The sequence below is a fragment of the Lutjanus erythropterus genome, chromosome 22, assembly GCF_056507025.1.
Source record: "Lutjanus erythropterus isolate fLutEry1 chromosome 22, fLutEry1.hap2, whole genome shotgun sequence".
Taxonomy (NCBI): domain Eukaryota; kingdom Metazoa; phylum Chordata; class Actinopteri; order Lutjaniformes; family Lutjanidae; genus Lutjanus; species Lutjanus erythropterus.
Window position 1 is genome coordinate 13,945,000 of NC_139338.1, and position 23,287 is coordinate 13,968,286.

Sequence of the window (23,287 nt, forward strand, 5' to 3'; positions counted from 1 at the left end):
TCAGTGAGTTATTTGGACCATAAAATGTCAGAAAATGTTGAAAATTGCTGATCAGTATTTCCAGAAGCCCAAGGTGACATCCTCAAATGTTTTGTTCTGTCCACCACCGTGAAGACATTCAGTTTACTGAAACAGAGGACTGAAAAAAACAGAAGATATTCACATTTGAGGAACTGAAATGAGACAGTTTGGACAGTTGTACTTAAAAAAAATACTGAAAAGGACTGAGTAATAATCCAATTTGACAACTAATTGATTAATCGACTAATTGTTGCAGATCTACAGGGATCACATCAATCCTGTTTTGAGTCAGGCTACTTTCAAAGCAATGAAACACTTGCTCACTTTTGGATTAGCTTTTGAATTGCACCATCACCCATCCCCCAACACCTCTGTAATGAAACAGACTTGCTCGCTCAACCCTTGAGGTGTTGCTGCTGCGTTTGAGGGAGAAATGGCTAAGAAAATAACGGGAGCGCATGGAGCACCAGCTTCACTTTTCTAAACATCTTACTGAGCTCATCCACGTAACCCACACCGTGTGTTTTCATATACAGCTAACTTGGCCCCGTTACTAAGCTTTAAGGCAATTAAATGGCAAGTGTTCAGGTTTTATCCCCGTTAACTTCATAGAAATGTTTCCATGACAACCTCCATGCAAGTTAAAGCAACCAGAAGTGATCAAGTCCCTTTTTTCCCCCCCTCCCTCCCACTACGGCCTCCCCCTCCCTCCTCCCTGTAAAGAGTGGAATTTGTGTTGACAGTTTTGGCCTTTAATGGCACTTTTGTGCCGCTCAAAAGTATTTGTTTACCGGGATCATATGCTGCAAGCTGTCAGACTCGGAGAGATTGACTTCTTAAGATAAAAGAGTGTATTACATGCTTAAGAGGCCACCCTTTTGCACTGTAATTATCCACATCACAGTAATGATGTTTTGTGTGCCACGGTTACTAAGAGTCTTGAGACAGCTCAGACTTTTTTAGTTACGCTCTGGGTCACTTCTTAAGCCCGACTCGACACTGTTGTTGTGAGGGAGAAACGTTGTGACTCTTTGGCCGGAGAAAGCCGTGCAGGGTGGGGTCAGGGGGATGAGGATTAGGAAGGAGATTGCAGGCTGCCCACACAGGGGTGAGTTAAGAGCTATCTGAGGAAAGACTTTTTCATTCAGGCCATTTGTTTCATCTCAGTTTGTAGTCCCGTGTAGAATTTGAGTTTATTTTAGAGCCTGACCAATACTGGAGTTTTGATGCCGATACCGGTAATGGAGATTTTAAAAATTCCAATATCAACACATCAGCCGATATTCTTTGAACAGAGTATAATATACTGCAGGGATGGATATTGAGAACTGGTACTAAACTGGTGCCCAGTGCTAAGTGGTCAGTACTGAAACACTGATAAACTCCTCAACAGAAGACACTGCTATCTGTATTTCTAACGTTAACATAAACACGAAATGTTTAAAAGTATGGGCTCACTTATCATATATCAGTTGATATTCTTAATACAGAATATAGAATATATACATAAACACACATGTTTTGCAATGAAAAGTGTATAAAACTTGTGATAAAGATATGAAATGAAACAATAAACAATTTTGTATAAAACTGTATCAGGGCACTGAAATAGTGAACTTTCATTGGTATTATTTATAAATATAAAACGCAAATTGAGCAAGATATATGAATATATTAAACCTGAATTACAAAATAGGGTCAAATAGATGAAATGCTGCCAATAAAGCTAACAACAGAAAAATCTGCATTATGTTCTAAAACAAAAAAATAAAAAAAAGTTTTCAAATCTGCGGATATCAGACCACATATATTCCAGTACCAGTATAGACTGATGTAGCTGTGTGATTGTTATTGGGCCAATAATATCGGCTGGCTGATATATCAGTCAGTTTCTCCTCACTTTGCTAAATTTAATGAAAATGCTTGAAAATTTATTAACTCAAGAAATGTGTCATTTTTTTGCAGCAGATTATGGCGCAAAGTATTGATAAGCATTATCAATATATTAATGTCAGTATCAATATGATGCCCATCCCTATACAGAGTATAAATTATATACATAAACACATTTTTTGCAATGTGCCCTCAAGCATGTTTATCAAACAATGTGTGTAGTGAAGGCAAGATATTAAAGATAAAAGGCAGGTAAAAAAAAAATAAAACAGTCTACACTATGTTATGGACAACATGTATGTTTATACCAGTATAGACTGATACAGCTGTGACAGGCCAATATTGGACCGATGGTATCGGTCTGCTGATCCATCTGTCAAGCTCTAGTTTATTTTTGTGTGCTTGTAATGTTTGCTTAGCCCAGTTATAAAGACTGCGTGGTTATACATTTGCATAGCAAAACAATCAAGTGTCAAATATATCTCGCAAAGATTGTTTTGCAAATATCACGTCTTACGTCATTGCACCTCCCTCCAAGGACTGTAAAGCCACAAACAAAATGACCTAACCCTCACAAGCCAAGCAGCTTTTGGCCAGTTTGTGTGTCAGATTCTGAAATGGAAATAGACATGCATGCTAAGTTATAAAACAAACATTTGGTTTGTGTACACAGTGTTTCTTTAAAGTGGTGTAAAATAATTTATGTCTTTTTCATAAGGTTTAGAGTTCACCTCTTGGCACCACAGTCTTGACCTTGTATTTAATAGTCTCCCGTCGAGCTGACACTCAAAACTGCCACAAGCTTGGCCTGTAACACTCGCTGACCTGTCAGTCTGTTTATCCAATAAAACTATGCACTCATTTGAATCACAGCACACCGACAGCAACCGTGCTTGTTTTTTTCTGCTCTCCCTCAGTTTTTCTTCTTTTTTTCTTCCGTTCCTTGTTGAGTTAACAATTGCATGTTTACTCGCTGGTCAGTGTGGTGTGAAGGCACGACGGCTTTTATTCACGTCATGGTCAGATGGACGGTGTCCTGGTGTGAAAAAATGTGTTGGGTTTTGGGGGTCTTGCCCTGAATTAAAGATAGAGGGTCACACATGGTAAAAGGCAAGGTCACTGTTGCTCAGACCACATTCAGCCATCAGCTGCCTGTCATTCGTAAACAGTCGAACCTCATGTGAGACACCACTGACAACTCAGCCATTGTTTAAAGAGGATTTAGGGAGACATCTCTGTCATCTTTTAGTAATGACAACATCTTTTTTAATTAGTGGTGTGATAGATGTACTGCACATTTGACAGCACAAGTAAAATGAAAGGAAGAGAAAGTTACACTTATTTTGGTCATGTCTAACCCGAACAATGGCTCAAATTGACTATTAGAGTGTAAGTTAATGATCTAGAGATGCGACAATTAGTCAATTAATCGTTGTTTTTAATCGTGGTTGTCAACTATTAAATTAATTGCCTGCTATTTTAATAATCGATTATATCTTTGGGATTGTGGACAAAACAAAACGTTAGAGGATGTCACCTGGGGAGTTGAGAACACTGATCAGCATTTTCTGACATTTTATGGTCCTAATAATTAATACATTTAATAATTAATTGTTTGGCTCTTTTTTTTTTGTTAAAGGAAACGTCCATAATTCTAGATTGCAGCTTCTAAAATGTGAATACTTTCCGGTTTCTTTACTCCTACCTGACCGTAAACTGAAAATCTTTGGGTTGTGGACCAAACAAGACATCTGAAGACATCACCTTTGGTTTTTGGAAAAAATTATCAACATTTTCTGACATTATATGGTCCTAAACAAAAAACAAAACAAACTTATACATTTGTGGAGATAATTTTGTGTTTTGGGGAAACTGATCAATATTTTTCACCGTTTTCTGAGCATTAAGTAATAGAGAAATGACAATAATGGCTAGTTGCAGCCTTATTTCTAAACTAATTAATGTCTCCCAGTTGACAACAATTGTATGTGTTAATCTAGAAAAAAATATTAGTTTTTAATTCTGTCATAAACTGTAAGTATTCTTGAGTTGTATCCTGGTGAGAAACACAAACAAAACAGTTACTGTGTCCACTGTGCCTCACATCTCCAAGGACCTTTCCTTTTTACCCAGAGAGACACACAGAAAGGAAAAAATGTTTATTTCAAACATGTTGTGAGAGGGGAAAAAACATGGAGGGGGGGTTCGTGACAGTAACAGTTTTTGACAGGCACATTAGGCTGCAGAAAGAGCATCCAGCTCGGGGCTGAGGGCATATGGTGCTGCCTTCTGCCGGCGTAGCTCTAGACCAAGTTACAACACTTGCACAGGGTCACGACTGTCTCAGGTTTGTTCCTTCTGTCTCACTCGTCTAAATAAAAACAGGAGGGGAAAAAATGGAAGTGGGGGGTTGGGTGGTGGCGGCGGTGTCGAGCGGGTTTGGCGGGCAGGGGGTGTCGTACAGTAGCTGTGTCTTTCAGTAAAGGACAAAAGGAATGTTTCCCAGTCGAGCCCCTTGGGTCAGGACGGAATTTGGTCGAAATGTGGAGGGGAGACGTTTGACATTTTAAGTTTGGGTTGTTTCACAGCAACACACACTCCACCACAATTTTTGTCTCTGGAATGGCAAACACACATTTGCATAATAGCAGTTATCTAGTTGCAAACAAGTATAGTGCAGTGATTTTATCTGCTTGCACCATCTGAACACCCAGCTTGCACTCTTAGATGGCAACCCCTAATCCTACTCTAAACAATGACCATGTTTTCACCACAGTGGCTCTGTTAGGGTTTCTTCTCTGTAATGTGGAGAGGATGGACTTGGATAATGTGTAGGATGACGCAGGGCTCTGGTCTGAAGACAGCGGATCGCTGGTAGGGTAATTACAGGCTACCGTGCGGCTCTCTGGATTTTCCCTGGATCACAGCTACAGGCCTTGACGCTCAGCCTTCCCAACGCTGCTCTCCGAGAACAAAATAAAACGGCCACAACATATGGCGGCAGCACAACAATGGTTTATTTTTATGATATTTGATGAGTGGTTTTTAATTTGGATTGTCACTTCTGGCAAGCAGCAGGGCAGATGGTGCAAACTTGAGTGCCCATTAGAGCCTAAATACCTCCAGGCAGCTGTTGGTCATAAACTTTTCTCTTTTTTTTTCTCCTCGTGCATGTTTTTTTTCCCTCTGCATTTTCTCTCTTTAACACGGCCTGGGTCAAGAGGAGTCAAACCTGTTACAACACCTGTTTCTGCATATGCAAATCTGTTGTTTTGTCATTTCATTAGGCAAGGCAAAAAGACAAGGGTCCCTTGTGGTTGCAAATGCGACTGGCACTGGGCCCAGTTGGCATGCTGCACAGCAGAGAGATGCTCGAGGCGGGGTGAGGGGAGGGACGAGAAGTTGGGTTTCCGTCGAATGCCTTCACATTACAGCTCAATCTGGATGTGTTCCTAAAATCCTGAGTCAAAGTTGTCTTGGAATTTAGGAGAGGAGAGGAGGTAACTCCCCCTTGCCATTATCTGCCTTTATCTCCTCTGTAAAGAGTAGTGAATGACGAAGGACATGCCCAGTAGCCAAAACTGGCACACGCGTGTCTGGCACACGCAGCACGCCTCCCCCTTCCCTCCCCTAAGCATCCTCTTCTCCCCTCCCTCCTCCTCCCATCCACATCCCTTCATCATCTGGCGCTCTCCCGCAGCGCTCGCCTCTTAACCACATGTGCCAGTGCCGGGCCTGCTCCTGCTCTGGGGCTAATTGTTCACTGGTAAACTGCATGCTTGTTGGTGGGGGTCTCCCCCCGTCATCCAGACACACTGCTACAAAGCAAGGATGGTGGCGGTGATAATGGTAGTGGGTGGGGTGGGAGTAGGGAGGGGGGGGTACAGATCATGATCTCTCCATGCAGTTTATTTTCCCCGCATAAGTCTGAAGATTGTCGGTTGTAATCCGGCCTGTGCGCTGAATGCAACAAATACACCATGAAATTAAAGGTTATTGCAGGAGCGTAATGCAAAAGCTCTGTTCGAGATTACCAAAGCTGTTTGCAGACCTGGGAAGAATGAGAAGGAGGCAGCGGAGTATGCTTTTCTTTCCTGTTTTTTGACAGTTCAAGAATCTCCCTCTGAGAACTGGATTGGTTTGTCATTTTTTGACAGATATTTATTAATACTTTTGATTTGCAGCCCACTCGTGTAAAGACCCTTCAGGATACTGCATTTTGAGTAACTTTGAAGGTGGTTGCTTAAAGGTGAAATGTGAATATACACCCTAGGGTTCAAAAAATGGGTACTGCGTAATGCGCTGTTGAACATATACAATCACAGTATGAGTGCAATGTGAGTCTGTAGTTGGATAATGACAAGCAACCACAGGTCCTATACTGTGAACTGATCAGTTTTTTTAAAAACTTTGTCAATTAACCGTTTTTAAATCCTGCCCCTTTTGGAAGCTTGGTTAACTTTCCCTTTCATGTTTCCTGTACTTAACTGTACGTAACTAGCTAGCTAATTTATGAATTGTTTAACAGCTTAGATCTGATAACTAATGTTAGCAAAATGCTAGCTAGCTAACTAGCATTAGCTAGCCAGTTAGCTAGCACTTTGCTTTGTTTTCCTTTTCAACAAAGGCATGCAAGTATAGTATATCAAAGTACAAGAAAGTTGAATGAGGTTCTGCCAGCTACCAAGCTTGTTCAAATATTATTGGAGCACAGAGCTAAAAGGGGTGGGACTTCAGAAGAGTCAGTTGTCTGTCAGTGTAAAGATAAGCCCGTTGTCCGCCATCTAAAAGCCCACTGCTTCAAAAATACACACGCTGGAGGTGGAGTTCAGTGACTGCCTGCCTTACTACTTTTACAAACAGAGACGTACTTAATCAGCAAAAATTGATCATAATTCGATATTCATTTTAGCTCCATGTAAAATGAAATCAGCAGTATGGGCAGAACAAAAACCGGAATAGAAATTTCAGAGGAGAGCTGTAGCTTTGTTGTCTGGGAAGCCAGTATTTCAATTTAGCTTGAGTTTCCTTAATCTCTGATGACATATCATGGTCATTTTATGGTGTAGTACAGTAAATATACTACATATTTCTCCTTCAAGGATACTGAATTTAGAGTAACTTTGAAGGTAGTTTCTTAAAGTTGAAATTGCATGTTGAGTTTTTCTACTTGTCCAGTAAGACTAACCTGTGCTCAGTCTAATCCATTGTAACTTCTTCTAATCTAGTGCTATTGTAGTCTTTTCATGAGTGCCCCCCTCAGCCCATACCTGAGAGTTAGATGGATGGATGGAAAGACCTGGGACTAGTCCCTGTGCTGAGCTAATCTCATCTGATAACTGAGCCCTTCCTCCTCCTCCTCCTCCTCCTCCTTTCTTTTCTCCCCCTCTCTTCTGTCTCCCTCCTCCCCTCCTCTGCCATGGCTTGGTGGGTCTGATTTGTAGTTCTGCTCTTCTCTCTCTCCACACAGACAGCATTAAAGCCAGGCCCCACAAGCCCCCTCTGATATGGGAGAGTTCATTAGAGATGTGCCTTTGATGGGCAGCCTTTTCATGTGACTACCGGTTTTTCAAATACCTTGATGTAGAAGCTTAAGAAGGCATTGTGCAGTAAGCCCTCCTTTTGATGCGACTTATTTAGATCTGCATAGTAAATCAGGGGGGAGTAAATAACCAGCCAACAGATGGAAGCAAGGAGATAAGGCACCAGCGAACAATCGCATTTGTATTTTGTTATGATGTTGACAGCAGCTAAAATTCACTAATCTAGAGCCACTGATCTGCATTTCAAAGAAATCTCATTTAGCAGCGGGGAGGATAAAGTTCCTCTCATTGTGTCTATTTTATTGCATTCTTCGCTAATTTATCTGCCCACAGATTTAACGTGCAGGGCTTGGTGGTAGGAGCCGGCGTCCGCGCGTTGCATAGGGGGTCTTAAATACTGTGAAAGCGGTTACGTCTAGACTGTGAGCTGAGGGTAATTACACGTCTGACCATGAATAGAATGAGTTTGAAGACTCATCTTTCTTCGGGCGGGCCTGAATTGCTCGACTAACACTGATAAGGAGCATTTGGTCCCCACAGAAATATTGCCAGTGACTTTCCATAATGCCCACCCCCCCATTCCAACACCAAGGATGGTATTTACTTTTAAGATAAAGTTATTGTGTACAGTAATCTGACTTGTTAGCATAATGTCCTCTTTCATCGCAGGACCCTCCTTTTTCTGCAGTGTGGAGGTATTTGTGGTCCGGGTCTTAAATAGTTTATCTTGACTTAGTGTGCGAGCGCTTTATGTAAATATCAGCCTATAGCATTATTAGGCCTTCATGAATACTTGAATGCATTTGCCATATTTATAAGTTGATAGAATTTACCAGTGGTTTTATATTTGGCATAAAGATATGTGTGGTATTTGTAAATCCCCACGAATTGGAGGTCATACAGACTAATAGCATTTCTAATGCTCTTCCAGTGAATAAAATATGACATCTGCACAGCCCAGAGGTATACTCAGCAGCAAATCATTTGAAGTAAAGGGGGCATTAACTTGAACTAATGTTTTATATCTAAATTATAGTTAAAACTCTTTGTTTTTGTTACTTCACTGTAAGGTTGACAGTTTAAGTCGTTCCATACAGCTTGGCTTTTTGCAAAATCTCATGCAGAGTTATTCATCTTATTACTTTATGTACACAGAATTAGAGCTGCAGTGATTATTGATTAGCTGTCGACTATAAAATTACTCAACTATTTTGATTTGAGCATTTTTTTTAAGACAATTGAGATAAAAATCCCTGATTCTAGCTTTTTTTTCTTATTTATTTACTCTCTATTACAGTAAACATAAATATTTTTGTGCTGTGGACACAACAGGACTTTTTATAGACAAAACAACTAATTGACTAATCAAAATAATCATACAAAGGCAGAGAGCAGTAAACTGGCACACGTTACTTCAATTAAAGGTTGAAATTGAGACAAAAGGGTTTAAAGTTTTCAAGCTGACCGGGTCAGCCGTAACAGATGCAGTACTTGTTCTTTCAGTTGTTTATTCTCTTTTTAAAATAATAACCTTGAAATTAATATAATAAATAGATTTCTACATTTATATTTATCAATTTATTTAACATTTAGGAATCTTCAGTGAAGGCTAGTTGTGGCTATCTCTAGCTAGCTTTAGCATGATTGGTGTGTCTTGCTAACAGTGTGTCTTGTTTTTATTTAACTGTCATAAAAATGTCATATGGCAAAATAAATGTCAAGAAGTCAGATTGTGATCTTTGCTAAATTTTGACTAAATATCTAGTCACTGCATTTTGGCTTTGTAGGGCAGTGCGTTTTCACATGTGTTGTATGTACATACACATTTTCATCATATGATTTTATAATGCCCTACTTGATTCTAAACTTGTCAAACCTTTTCATGTCTGTTTTCCCAGCATTACAGTGAATTGTTTGGTGCCCGCCCCCACCTCGAACTCCCTCACCCCCGTGCTGAGTGAATGTTGCACGGCAATCTGTGCAACATTTTCCACAAACTCAAAACAGTGAAAAATTATAGCAGTTGGCATGTTTTGTTTTCAGCTGTGCTCTTTGAGCTGAGGGCTTTTTGTACAGTTCAGAGAGCACATTCCTTAGGATTCAGCAGTCGTTGGTTGCCTGTAGGGGTCATTGGAATTCTGGGAGAATAAAAGGAGAGAAAAAAAAAATCTCAGAGAGGAACATCCAAGCCATTTTGTGCCCCCCCTCCGTGCCCCCAGCAGCAGAAATTTGCTTCCACAACGCTCTTCATTGAGGGGAATTAAACTTCTCTCCCCCTTAATGCTTTAAATGTGATGTATGTGCAGTAAAAACGTCCAGAGCAATCTGTAGCTGTAGTCGTGGTATTGTACACTCTTGCTGCAGTTGTGTGATTAACACAAAAAATCATCAATACTAATGGTCTCTAAATTATACGGATGCCATAACATGTGTGCTTAGATGCAGACAGCTGAATGGACCTACATGAGAAATCAATCGTGTCAGGTTAACAGTGTGATTTACTTGGTGTTGAGAGCTTGAGCCTTCCAGGCACTGCACCTTTTAACTTGAGAGAGTGAGGAGTGTGTGTGTGTGTTTGTGTGTGTGTGGTTGATGGTGTGGGGGTGTGGGGGACTAGCTTGTACTGTACTCCACGCTGCCTGTTTGTGCATGCATGCACTCAAACACAGAGACACATATGTTCTCATGCTTCACAGCAAAAATCCAGGTGCACTTTGTTGTTCTAAAGTTTATTGCTTTCACCTACAATAGTTATGCAAGACGTAATCTAGCCCACACATGTCCGTGCCAGCACTGAATGCGCCTGAGAAATGTTAAAAAAAAGGAAAAAAAAGGATACACAAATAGATTTGGACTAATGGTATATTTTACTGTTTTGTCTCGCCTCAGATAGTTGACATCGCTGGATTCCCTCCACTCTTGTGACGGACAACAACAGCAAGTTCTCTCCCTAAGGGTGAGTAGTTGAACATGGTCCCTTCATGTCCATCTGTCAAAGAATCCTTAACTTTGAGAAAGATTAGAGCAGAATTAACAGCGTCTTCTCAAGGATCAGTGTTAAAATGAACAGTAACCTACAGGGTATTCTCAAGAGCATTCATCTGTCCACGTCATTTTAAGAGGGATAGTTCGTATTATATGATGTAGAGTTGAATGAGATGCTTGTCGATAGTCAGTGTATTAGCAACAGTAGACGCCGGTCAGCATGTCCTCAGTTGCTGTGGACAGGGTCAGCAACAAAAGGTATTTTCACCCCTTTAACTGTAAGGCAGACTTTTGTGATGGGAAACCTTTGTTAGAGAAGCCAACTATCGCTCTCTCCAAACGAAGCAAACTTCATAGGTGAAATCAGTAATTTGACCTTGCACAGCACGGGAGTTACTGGTCTGGCCCTGCCTCGATCAGTCAGTTTGTTTGTGTAATCGTGTGACTTTGGTGAATCCAAACTAACCTTAACACCTAACACAAACTGACTAACCCATCGAGGCAGTGGTAGAGCAGCGGGAGTTTGGATGGTTTGAAGAGAGCAATATTTGGCTAATATAATGGCTGTTTCGTGTCAGAAAAGGCTGTGTGACAGCAAGGTAAAGTGGTGAATTTATTCTAAACAGAGGGTCCACTTTAACTTGTCTTTATCTTTTTAAGTGGACCTTTTTTGAGTGGTTAAAATACCTTTTGTTGCTGACAGGACATTGCTTAGCTTCTGTGCTGGTGCCCCTCTGTGCTTCTCCGAACTGGGTGTGTGCCGTCCCACATCTACTATAGGTAATACACTGGTACATACCCACTTCAAATAATCTGAACTATCCCTTTTAGGAATTTTTTTTTGTTTGTTTGTTTAAATAAAATGATAAACTCATTTTGCTTTTTAACAAGACGCCACCCGTGTCTTTGGTTGTGCTGTTATTGAGTATTGTTAGCCCCGCTGTGTTTGGGTGATTGTAGTGGCGTTTGGAGGTCAAGGGGCCCCGTTCCCTCGCTCAAATGTAACAAATCTTCATCTTGTCCACCTTGATAGAATTCCCCCTCCACTGGGCAACCTTTCAGTTGTGCCTGTTTGGTTTTCACACCCCAAGGATTTTCAATCTACTCTAACTTAGAAGTTATGATATGCATTATGGTGGACAAATGTGGGCAAGCTTGGATATCAGGGTTTTTTTTATTTTTTTGTTGATGTCTTGATTGAGATTTGTAGCAGAATATAACAGAATAATGTGAACGGGGTTATTTTAGTTCTGACCTGATGTTGGTGTGCGTTATTCTGTGCTGGCTGTACAGAAACTACAGAAGGCAGAAATGCAGCTTTCTTCAATGTACTGCTCATATTTTCAGTCCAAACATCTATTTTCCCATTTTTCTTTTTAGGATGAAATATGCGCTCTCTGCGCCCATAGAAAAAACAAGACGACACACACTGTAAAGTCCAGAGTGGTAAGTGAAAGCAGTTTTCATTGTCCTTGCATGCCTGGTGTTGTGTGTGTTTTTTTCCCCAGATTAATGTGTTCACTGTAATGAGCCACATCAGTCATAACTGCTGGTGGGGTTTGGCTTTAGAGTAACACAATCCTGGGTGCTGAAATGACAAAACAGCAGAGCCAGGTATGAGAAAAGTAAACTAATTAGAGCACATTTTTTTATGGGTTTTAGTCAACAATGGAAAGTATTTTCCAAAGTAGCATTTTAAACCCACTTTCATATTTATTAAGTATTAAAAGCTGTGCTAAGGACCTAACTTTTCACATCATGTTGAGCCATTACAGTTAAAATTCCATCATTTAAAAAGCTGTTTGGATGTGGGAGAATATGGAACTGATTTCAGATACCAGGACTGATATTTTTATGCATTTCTCAAACACAGTGTTGTTTTATCTGAATATGAATTAACCACTTGTGAGTGAAATTTATGGGTGATTTCAAATATTATCGGTTTAACAGTTAACATCCAGTAAAATCAACTATTTGAGCCTTCATCATCGTAGTTCAAAAATAGCTTTCTTAACAAGCTAATGATACAACATGGTATTTGTCACCAGGTCAGTCTGCAAATGACTGTGAGGAATCTCGGGTTGCATGATGGGAATCACAAACTGTGTCTAATGTGGCCATTCTGTTGTTTAGATCTCTCATATATACTCACACATCCATGCCACACTAGTGCACACACACATTTTGAAACACTTTCAGGTAATGATTGTAAGAAGAAACACAGTAAAACTTTTCATTTTATTGGTTTGGAAATAAATAAAGTAAACATGGCAGTGGGGATGGGAATCGAGAACCAGTTTAAGTTGAGAACCGATTGCAAATTGTCCGATCCCTCAGAATCGTATTCCTCTGAGCTTATCAATTCCTTTTATAGATGCCTCGTGTTGCTCTCTGCAACACGGTGACATCAGACTCACATCTACGCTGCTGGAAACTTGCAACAAGAAGCAGTCGTGGCAGAGAGCCTTTTTTTCTGCTCTGATGATAAAACAGTTGCGTTGATGCTGAAAACCTGTGCCGGCCTACTTTTTTCCACACAGAAAAGTAATCAGCAATTCATTCGGGAACTGAGAAATAATCGGAGGAATAAGCAGCATTGATAATGCAATTTGTTATCAATACATTGTTATCAATTCCTAACCAAACATGGCAGTGAAGAATCAAGTTTTGGATCAAATGAGTGGTGTGTTAAAGTTTAAATGGGATGATTTGCTATAGATGTTATATGCGCTGTCACTGTTCTTATGATATGAATCATTTAAATATGTGTGCTTGTCAAAAGAGCAGTGAAATGTATAGTGACTTTATACAGGAAGGTGATTTTTGCTTTGAAGCTGGAAATTGCTGTCCACTTGCTTTACGTCTGTTGAGATATTCTGCCCTCAACCTAAGGGAGAAAATCTATTTATCTTAGTACAACATCGCGAAGTAGCGCCTTTGAGGTATAGATATGATTAAAGCGTCTGGGCAGGAGCAAAGTACTGGGTGGCTTGGCTGCAGAGCCAGGTCCACCTCCCCAAAGAGTCCCATCTTTCCACACTGAAGCAGAGTCCAGATTTTCTCTCCCACCTAAAAGAGATTTAAACATTAGTTCTTAATTTGTCTAGTATTCAGTTAAATCTTCAAAGATGAACTCTTACTGCATATCTGCTGGCCTAAAAAAGTCCTTCTAATCATTGCAAAAAAAAGTGTAATTGCCCCAACACTGCAAGCCGCACTTCCCAGTGTAGACATATATAAAAATCTACAGCAATTAAATATATCTTTGGCTGCTTTAAAGAAGCGGCAGTTTGGACTGAACAGCCCTCTGCTCACATTTCCAGTTTGAAATTGATTTCTTGTCATAGATCAGAGACCTCTTGTCATTCCATTTCCAATCCTCAAATGGTTTCCCTGAGCCTGCTAACTGTCGTCCCTGTGAGTGGGCAAACAGGGGGAACCTCCACGGGTCTTTACCCTGGGCACTCAGAGCAGTCGAGGGGGTAGAAGCAGAAATCAAAGGGACTTGGATCATTCCCCATTGGCAGCCTCCATTGTCTAGCTGATTTGGGATTGGTGGAGAAGGTGAAAACTGCGGGGTGGAGCGTGGGGGTGGATGGAGATCAGGCAAAGCAACTCCCTTTTTTTTTTCTAATCTTTATCCACCATTAACCCCAGTGCCCCAGTGTGTGGCTGAGATCAGGACCATTGGTCAATCCCCCATTCACTGCCACCCAGAATATTTTAAAGTTAAGCCCCCTCGCTTAACAAAAAAAGTCTTACTCATCAAAGGTTTACTTTCCCTCTCTTCCTTCCTTTCGCCCTCAGTCCCAAGGATCTGCGGCCGTTCTTCATGCACCCTTCTCTCTATGGTCCACTGTTTTGTCTTCACACTAAGGCACGAGGGGGAGGGAGTTGGAAGTTTTTGGAAGTTCCCCAAGTTTCCATATTTTGATTTAATGAGGTTTGGTTTGGGGTCTGATAGTGTCATGCTGTGAGCAAATTCGAGCAAAAGTGGATAGACCAATGACGTCGTGCCCTTCGCCGATCCCTTGGATTAGCAGCAGTCCTGTTTTTTAAATAGACTCTGGAATTGTACTCACTTTATATCTGCAGAGGAAATATTTTTTTACACCTGATATGTATATTCCCAGCTTTTTTTCCTCAGGTGCAGAATGCCACCATATGAAACCCATTACGCACTGAAAATATAACAAGGCTGAATTCAGTCCAGATCTCCGACTCCATATGAGCATTTCAGATATCTTTTCTTAGCAAGTGTCAGGTGTTTACCTTGCGCGGGTCTGACGTGAATAAGAAACGACCGAGGGACAGAATAGAAAAACAAGAGAGGATGTGGAGACGGAGGGTAGGCGGTGAGGAGGAGAAGAAAAGAGATTGCATGGAGAGTGTTTGTCCAGAGTGCACAGTTGCCATGAGAATGGAGTCAGAAAGCGGGGAGGTGAGGAGGCTCAGAATGAGTATTGCCATCATTCTTTAAGGAGGAGATAAAGAGTCTATTGATCCTGGTGGCTGCCTATGCTACCCTTCTGTCTTTCTCCCTCTTTCCCCACTCCATCTTTTATCCATTTGTTGTTTAAAATGCCAACTATACATGCTATTTTTAAGGCTGTACCCAACTAAGGTTGTCAAAAGTATCGATACTTTTTCAATACCACATATTTAAAAAACAGTGCAATACTGGCATTTGATAGTATCAAAACTACCAGAGCGATTATAAAAAATATATAAATGCTCATTCAAGACCTCAGTTCAGCAGTTGCAGCAAACCAAAAGTGTTCAGTGACTTTTTCTGAACCATCACTCTGTGCAAAAGAGGTAACAAGTATAGTTTTTTTTAACTAGTGTTGTATCGCAAGTGTGAATTCTGGTATCGTGACACCTCTATACACAACTCAAATTTTTGTCAGTCAAATCAGATTTGGCTGTTCAACACGAAGCTTCGACAGTTTGTTCCTTTTTTTTTAGTTCAGCACCAGACTAAATTTACCAGTTAAGACATTTTAACACCTGTCTTCAGAGCCTTTCAGACATCACATTTCAGTGCAGTCAGGGAAGGTGAAGGTGTCTGTTCTCCTGCTCATAGTTCAGGTAAAATCCCAGCATGCCAAGGAGCGTCTCCCCTGCCAGGCTGCAAGGGGTGTCACAGTTTCAATTCTGAATTGAAAATTGATCAAAATGAGGTAAATCAAAAATCTAAACAAACATCTTGATGATTTTTCTCTACACTGCTGCCCACTTTTACGCATCCGATGTGTGTCCAGAGAAAAAGATAAAATGATACTGCAAAGACAAAACTTTAATAAGTATGCCAGCTAATATGAAATATGTTAATGATTCCCCTTATTCATAAGTTCGTCTTGAAATGTTATCTCTGTGCATTTTTGTAAGCTTTTATCTGTTTTTTTCATGTTGTTGTAATGCACATTGACAAAAACAAAAATTGGCTGCTCGACTGAAAGAATCTCTGGTTACTAAGGGGAGTCTGACTGATGATCCAATTCATGCACTTTCAGGGGAGCCCTAGCTATTTTGCAGAAGAATATGTAATTTTGGAAATGATTACAGGAAAAAACACTGTTTTTTCAACAAAGACGGCCTCAGCATACTTTGGGCCCCCTTCAATAGTTCATTTCACAGTAGAGATGACTGATTCTTTAGAAATGACTGATTGCAAATACTGCGTGCGCCACCTTAATTTCTATAAACGAGCAGGGATCTAGTGTTTCACGTGTTATTCTTTCCTCACAATTTAATTGGAGAAACCATGGGTGCGGAAGCCGGACTCGATGGCATCTCTCCAAGAGCCTGAGATTATTGTGAAACCCAACCTGAGGCAGGCATGACATCAGAGCAGCCTGACACGAGTTTGAACTCCCCATTTCAGGTGGGAAGAATTATAGAGTGGCTTCTACTCGCAGGTGATCGTGCCCAATGAATCGGTCGCACACAGTCGCGCATTCTTCTCCCAAGGTCTAAATGCTGATTGTCCTGACAGATTGAACTCGTGTGTTATCACCAAACTGTCACGCGGCCTCGTTTTTCAGCCTGCACACATAGTCCTCAGTTTATGTTAGCCTTTCACAGTCCAGTGTTTAATGGGAATATTGTCATTCTGACATAAACTGAACCTACACTTTTTTTTAATCCACTGATGATCTCTATTTATATCAAGCAGTTATAGTGTGTAGAACTGTATTTAGCTGTCGAGAAATCAGCACTGAATTCTTAATATTTGAGACAAAATGCAAACATTATGTTAATATTGTCACATACTATATGTGATCCACAGGAACTGGTTTCTAGGAAACACATCTCTTTTCTGCACTTATATCAACCTCATAAGAAATTGTGACAATAGGATTTTGGTGTCCTGTGGTGAGATAAGACATTATTTAACTAATCAGGTACAACACTGTGTATTAATGTAAATGAGATTGTTTGTTCTTCTCCTTGTAATGTATGTAATGAGATTTTTTTTCACACGTATTTAAATGGTATGACAACAGCATTGAAGTTCATCCTGAATGTAGTTCTTTGCATGTTAAATTATAATCACACAAATGTGTCCAAACTACACTTTTTCATTAAACATTTCTGTACCACTTTACAAGATTACCTTTACAAATATTAAATGATTTATAATTAGGTTATTAATTAGGTTTTAAACACATCATTAATAAACAATTGTTGTTGGCCTAGAAAGCCTAGTTTCATAAGAGCCTTTCGAAAGAAATTCTGATGCATGTGGTGATGTTTTTAGGTGTCTTTTGCAATGAAATTTTGTGATTGAGATGTTTTGTTTTGGGATTTTTTTTATATAATTCATTCAAGATCAAAGGCAGCTCAAAGGCAGCCAGGGAGAATAAAACTGCACTGTGTTCTATGTAACTTTACCAAAACAGAAATTCTATCACAGTATGCTTTATTTGTAGTTTGTTTGTTTATAAGTTCGTCTTCCATTATGAAGCAAAATGTTTTTGGAGCTCAGTCAAATCAACAAGCACAAATTTAGAAAAAATAAAAATGTTCAGATCACTGATGAATATTAATAATAATGACAAACCTTGTGTTCTTTTCCATACCTCTGACATGATTGGTGGAACTCGCAGGAAGCTGCGATGTTTGGTCAGATTTGTGTAAAAGCTGCGCAGGGATTGGTTGAATTGGCGTTAATGGTTGCAGTCGCAACTTCATGGAGGGACTGACATTTATAACTGGCAGGGGAGCCTCATTGTAGTGTAAACAACCCATCATTATCTATTTATAACTTACTACCATTTATAACTGGCAACAGGGAACCTAAAATGTAAAATGGGACATGCTGAAAATGTCGAGGTAAACAGTATTTCCAAAGCCTCAGTGTATGAACCTGGTAAGTTGATGTGTTAATTTGATATGCAAAATGAAACTTTAGACTGTTAAGATAATGGTTAAATGCTAATCACTTATTAACAGATATCAGATGAGGTTGACTGATATAAATGCAAAGTAAGCTAAGTAAATAAAGAGATCTGAGGTTTACAGATAAGATACAGATATTTGTGAGTACATTATTTGGCAAGCAACAGGTCACTGCCACCCAATTTATCTAATGCGTTGTACTAGCTTATTAATGTTTACAACCAATTAATAACTATCATAAATATTTATAAATCATTTATAAGGGTAGTGTTATTGTAAAGTAGTATGACAGTTTAATTGTCTTCGACACAACATTCTTAAGATTCCTTCACGAGATCAGTGCCGTCCTCCGCTGCTGCTCAGTCTTTTGACTTTTTTTTTTTTTTTTTTTTTCTGGAGTAAAAGTTTCAAATCAAACCGCACGGTCACAGCCACTGAAAAAGCTTTTACTCCAGAGGCAACAAGCCAAGTCCTTTGTTCGTAATGATCACTTGATCGCAGGTTGAAAAGGGATACAGGCAGCAGTGAAATCCTACAAGAGCTTGGAATCTTGACTTCTCCACCACAAGCCACAAGTCCAGACAGTGCAACCGTTACTACCTGGTTGGAGGCAAAATGGGCAGAAAGCATCCGTGTGTGTGTGTGTGTGTGTGTGTGGGTGTTTGTGTGGAAAAAACACTCACACACACTCACACACAGCATGCTCGATTTGGGTCATAGAGCTGACAGACAGTGGAATGTGAATGTGTGTATGTTGACAAACTCCACTGCACTCTGAATGGGGTTTGTGATTACACCTCATCATGCGTGCTGCATCGGTCCTGTCCCCGGCCCCCCCCTGCCCTCCCCGGTCCGTCTCCCTCTCCTCTTCCCTTTCACTCCCTCCCTCTCTCTCCCCATTTCTCCCCCACTCTCACCACAGTGCCTCTTGGGCAATCATGTGGTCACACTACCTGACTCCTCGCTGCTCAAGAGTGCAGTTGACAAAAACAGCCCGAGGCCCGTCATGTGGAAAAGATTCAGTCGGCACACAGCATACATTCTACCCCCCGAACCCACCCACCCACCCTACAACTCCTCACTTTCTCCTGCTAAGTAACCAAAGCACCGGGGTGTTTCCGTCTTCTGCTCACCTGTGAAGGGAAATGGCACGGCTTTTCCTCCTGTCTGGGTGTGCGAGAAGGTGGATATTTTTTGCAACTTTGTGGCCACGGTGCGTGGATGCCGCTTCAAACAGCCATGTGTGCACAAGTGCGTAAGGGTGTATGCGTGTGCGCTTTTGTAAAACCTTCCCGCTCACCTCCCACACTCTGAGAGGTGCAGGCACACTGTAAAAATATGTTGAGAAAACTCAGAATTTAAAGGCAACTGCAGGGTTCAATGTAAATGCTTTTCTTCACTAGCCCAGTCCGGCAAATGGGTCAGGAATCTACTTGCCCAAAGTCAATTTTGTTCCAAAAATTTTGATACTGGTATTGGCACAGATATCTTGGCTTCACTATGTGTTTCTGAGCAATACTTTTTTGATACCAAATGCATTTTAACAAAAACAAAACAACAGGTAGGCAGCCAGTCACCAGCATTATTAGATCTTGGTACAATAGCTCACTGACACTGATGGCTTTTATTCTTAAGGTACTGAAATGACATTCAATCAAATAACATGTTTTGAAATTCTGCAGTATTTAAGCAATTTGGTCGGTGCCATAAAAGTATCGAAATTAGACACTCAGCCCTGCTGGCTACACACGGTCATTCTGCTATAGGGGAAAAATGCTTTGACTTTTTGTATTTCTGTAAAACAATCACAAGCAGTCTGAGTGGAGCTGAGCCCAGGATGTGGCCGTTCTAAATAGTGTTGGAGGGGAACTTGTTGTGGTAGATCACTTGCGTGTCAGGAGGCAATGGCTAAATTCCCATGAAAGAAAAGGTAATAGCTGCTAGCTTGTTTATGCCCATACCATCAGTGCCTAATTTACTGTTTTTGCTAGCTGAGAAGTTTTTCCTGTTTCTCTGGGACTCTACAAACAAACAACCAATAGTGGGCTTATACTCACAGAGTACATCTGGCGAGTAGGACTGAGTTAATCTCAAACTCTCAAGTTTTGAAATAAACTAAACCAAGTCTGGCTGATATTTTGTTGAGATCATTTATTTTAGAATTGTTGAGCGAACACACTGAAATGAAAGTAAAAACGGTTAATAATTTATCATTTTCAGTGGCAACCGTTTAATTTTTAAGCACCCAGATAGCAACATGTCAAGTTCACAGCTCACTGTGAACAAACTTTGTAATACATTTTTTCATCATATATAATGTGGAAACATCAGATTTTCGCACAGTCAGAGAAAGTAAAAGTGTCCGTTCTCCTGTCCATCGTTCAGGTAAAATCCCAGCACACAGTGGCTGACAGTGTGTCATCTGTGCTCCGTTTGTATCGCACCTCTCCATTAGTTTTATCATTCATGGTGATTTTGAGACTCAGTTTGTGAAGTTTGTAACCTGCCAATTCTGTGCAGTGACACTTCGCCTGCTTGAAAATTAAATGGTTGCAACTGAAAATATTCAATTATTAACCATTTTTTACTTTCACTTCAGTGCGTTTGCTCAACAATTTTTGAAATACATTTTTTGGGGGGGCTTCCATTATATCTAAAAGTAAATTTTCTCAACAAAACATTATAATTTGGTAAAACTTTCTTCCAAACTTAAGATTTTAAGTTAAGTCAAAACTCCAAAATCCATTGAAGTAAGCTGCCCTGAAATTTTGAGTTTTCTCAACTGTTTCGTTTTTACAGTACAGTTTCTCTTTCTCAGTTGAGTTGCACTCCTCATGTCATGTAACATAAAGCTGGCGGTCAGTGAGAGCTCTCAGCTGTCAGTCAGCCTGGTGGTCCTGGCCTGTCGAGCTGCTCACCTGTGTTTATTGGACAAGACCTGCTCCACACTACCCAGGGAGAACACCTTGTCTCCCCCCTTTTTCTTTCTCTCCCATGCTTTCTCTTTCACTTTGTTTTTGTCTATTTCTATTATTCCTTTTGTCTGTCTTTCTTGCACAATATCGCTTTTTATTTCGCCTCTCTCTTTTATTTTTTAAATCCACCGCCGCCTCTCCTCTCTGCTGTCCTGTACAGTTTATTTTCTCTGGCTTTTCTTCCCCTGCTTCTCTTTTTCTGCCATCCTTTTGTTTCCCCTTTCTCCCTCTCCTCCCGCTGTCCGTTTTTATTTTGTATTATTTTGGGACCTCTTTGTCAGTCCTGCGGTTTTAAAGCCTGCGCCGTCTCTTCGGCAGCGGCGGTGTTCATCTCTTCTCTGCACCTGGCTGAGCACACGCACCGCTGCCAGACGACTGATTGAAACTTGTGTCTCAAAGTTGCTAATGTTCACTGAAGCATTATATTGTAGATAAAGTAAATAAACTAGGTTACCATGGGAGAAATCTCTGGAATAGACTGCGGTGATCGGGCAGATGACACACACACACACACACACACACACACACACACACAAACAGACACACACACACACATAAAGTGAATGGCTGCAAAGGTGTCAGTGATGTTGAGGTGCAAGCGGAGTGGGGAGATATTTTCTATGGCTCAGGAATTTCACAAGTTTAATGTTTTTTGAGGAGCTCTCTTGAAAAGTAGCAGTTGAATTCAAGGGCCTGCAGTCAAGTGGCCGCTCATATTGTCAGCACATAGTACACAGTCGGTGTATAGTATAACTTTATAACGCGAAGGACATTTATTTTTTTCCCCTGGAAGCCATACTTAACCAGATAGCTTTCACAGATGTTCAAAAAGTCTTTTAAGAAAAGTTATTAACTCACCCCACAGCCAACGGTATTCTTGATCATTTCAACTTCTTTTTATTCACGCTCTCTTTACTCTGAACTCTGTAATTCTACTTTTCTTTTCAGAAGTTCTTTCAAACCAGTCCAATTCATTTGATTTTTTGTTGGAAAGACTTATTAGCCAGGCTACTTAGCATATTGGTTAAATGCAAGGGCTGACTCTTTGTGGCCATGGGGTTTTTTAAACCAGCGTCCACTGAATGATCCCTCAGTTTAGAGCGCTAAAGCCACACCGCATTCATATTTCCACCTGGTATTATATAAAACTCCCTTGTATTCGCCGTGGCTCTATTCTGTGCCGTAAAGTGGTATGGGTGACATGGTAATACATTTGCATTGTGCCCAGTGATAAATACCCCTACCAGGTCTCACTCACTCTGCTGCTTCCCAATGTGTCCGGACAGCGGCTGTATTGTCAAAGGCACGGGGGTCATTCAAAACTCACTCTCCCTCCCCTTCTGCCTTTTGTCGAATATTTCTGCGCGGGTGATAGTTTTCTCATTTATTTAGTGAATAGTCGGCGGGGCGAAGAAGAAAGAGAGTTTTACATTATGGAAATGATGGAATGGGTTATAATCTCCCACATATTCATCACGGCAGACATTGGACCCTTGTGATACCGTCCTCCATTTGGCCATTGTTCTGGCTCTCTTTCCGCGCACTGTTCCCCTCAATGGGCGAAGCGGGCTTTAATCCTGTCTTCTCTTTGGAATGACAATGTTTACTAGCTATCATTCAATAAGGAGCCAGGAGCATGACACACATCCCTGTGTCGGTAAATGCTGTGTGAATGTGCTGGGAGCAGATACAGAAGAAAGGTATTGTTAGCCCTCTGAGGGTTGCATGGAAGGGAGAGGCTAGTTTGACTGAGCGTTTTTTTTGTGTGTGTGTTTCATGACACCCTAAAACCTCTTAAAACTTTTTCACCTGACTTCCCTTTCTCAAAGATACTCATTGTATACATTACACAGAAGGGGGAAAAACAAAGCGCAAATACTTAATACTGTTACCGTACTTAAGTAAAGTTTTCATTGTACTTTACTTGATTATTTATTTTAACTAACTTTTTACTTACTTACTTACCCCAGGCTCATTACTTGAATGCATTTAAGAGGAATTATTGATTAGTTTTAGGGATTGTCTATTTGCACTCGGATGAGAACAGGTACACGGCACATGGCACAATTTGGCTATTCACACCTGACCCCTTATATTAGCTATAAATCACAAATAAAAATCCTTTTAAAGAGAAGTTGTGGGGATTCAGTGGGGTTGAGTGCCAGACTCTCCCACAAGGAAGCAGGGTTTGAGACCCATCATGGGCCACTACAGTTTTTTATATGATTATTTTCAGTTTTCAGTTATAGTCTTGTGAGTTAAGTTAACAAAACTTCAGAGATTATGGTTTTTCTCTGCCATGTGGGTGCAAATAGCACTGTTGGCTATGGCCACCTGGGCACTTGTCTCTGCCATACTAGGCTATATACACCTGGGTGAAAATAGCCACATTGGCTATACCTCGGGTGCAAATAACATCTGCCTTATTTTCCGTCAGTGCACACTGCCTTCCCAACATTAAGACTG

The 23,287-nt window shown here is 40.6% G+C and overlaps 1 protein-coding gene across 2 annotated transcripts in view; it reads left to right on the plus strand.

Annotated features, from left to right (window-relative positions):
• The first annotated feature begins 11,821 nt into the window (after nt 1-11,821).
• Nucleotides 11,822-23,287, plus strand: part of foxp2 (forkhead box P2) — a 128,743-nt gene continuing 117,277 nt past the window's right edge. For both annotated transcript variants that reach the window (XM_084710513.1, XM_084710516.1), the window contains exon 1: nt 11,822-11,888. The gene's annotated coding sequence lies outside the window, so the exon portion shown is untranslated. The remainder of the gene's footprint in view (nt 11,889-23,287) is intronic.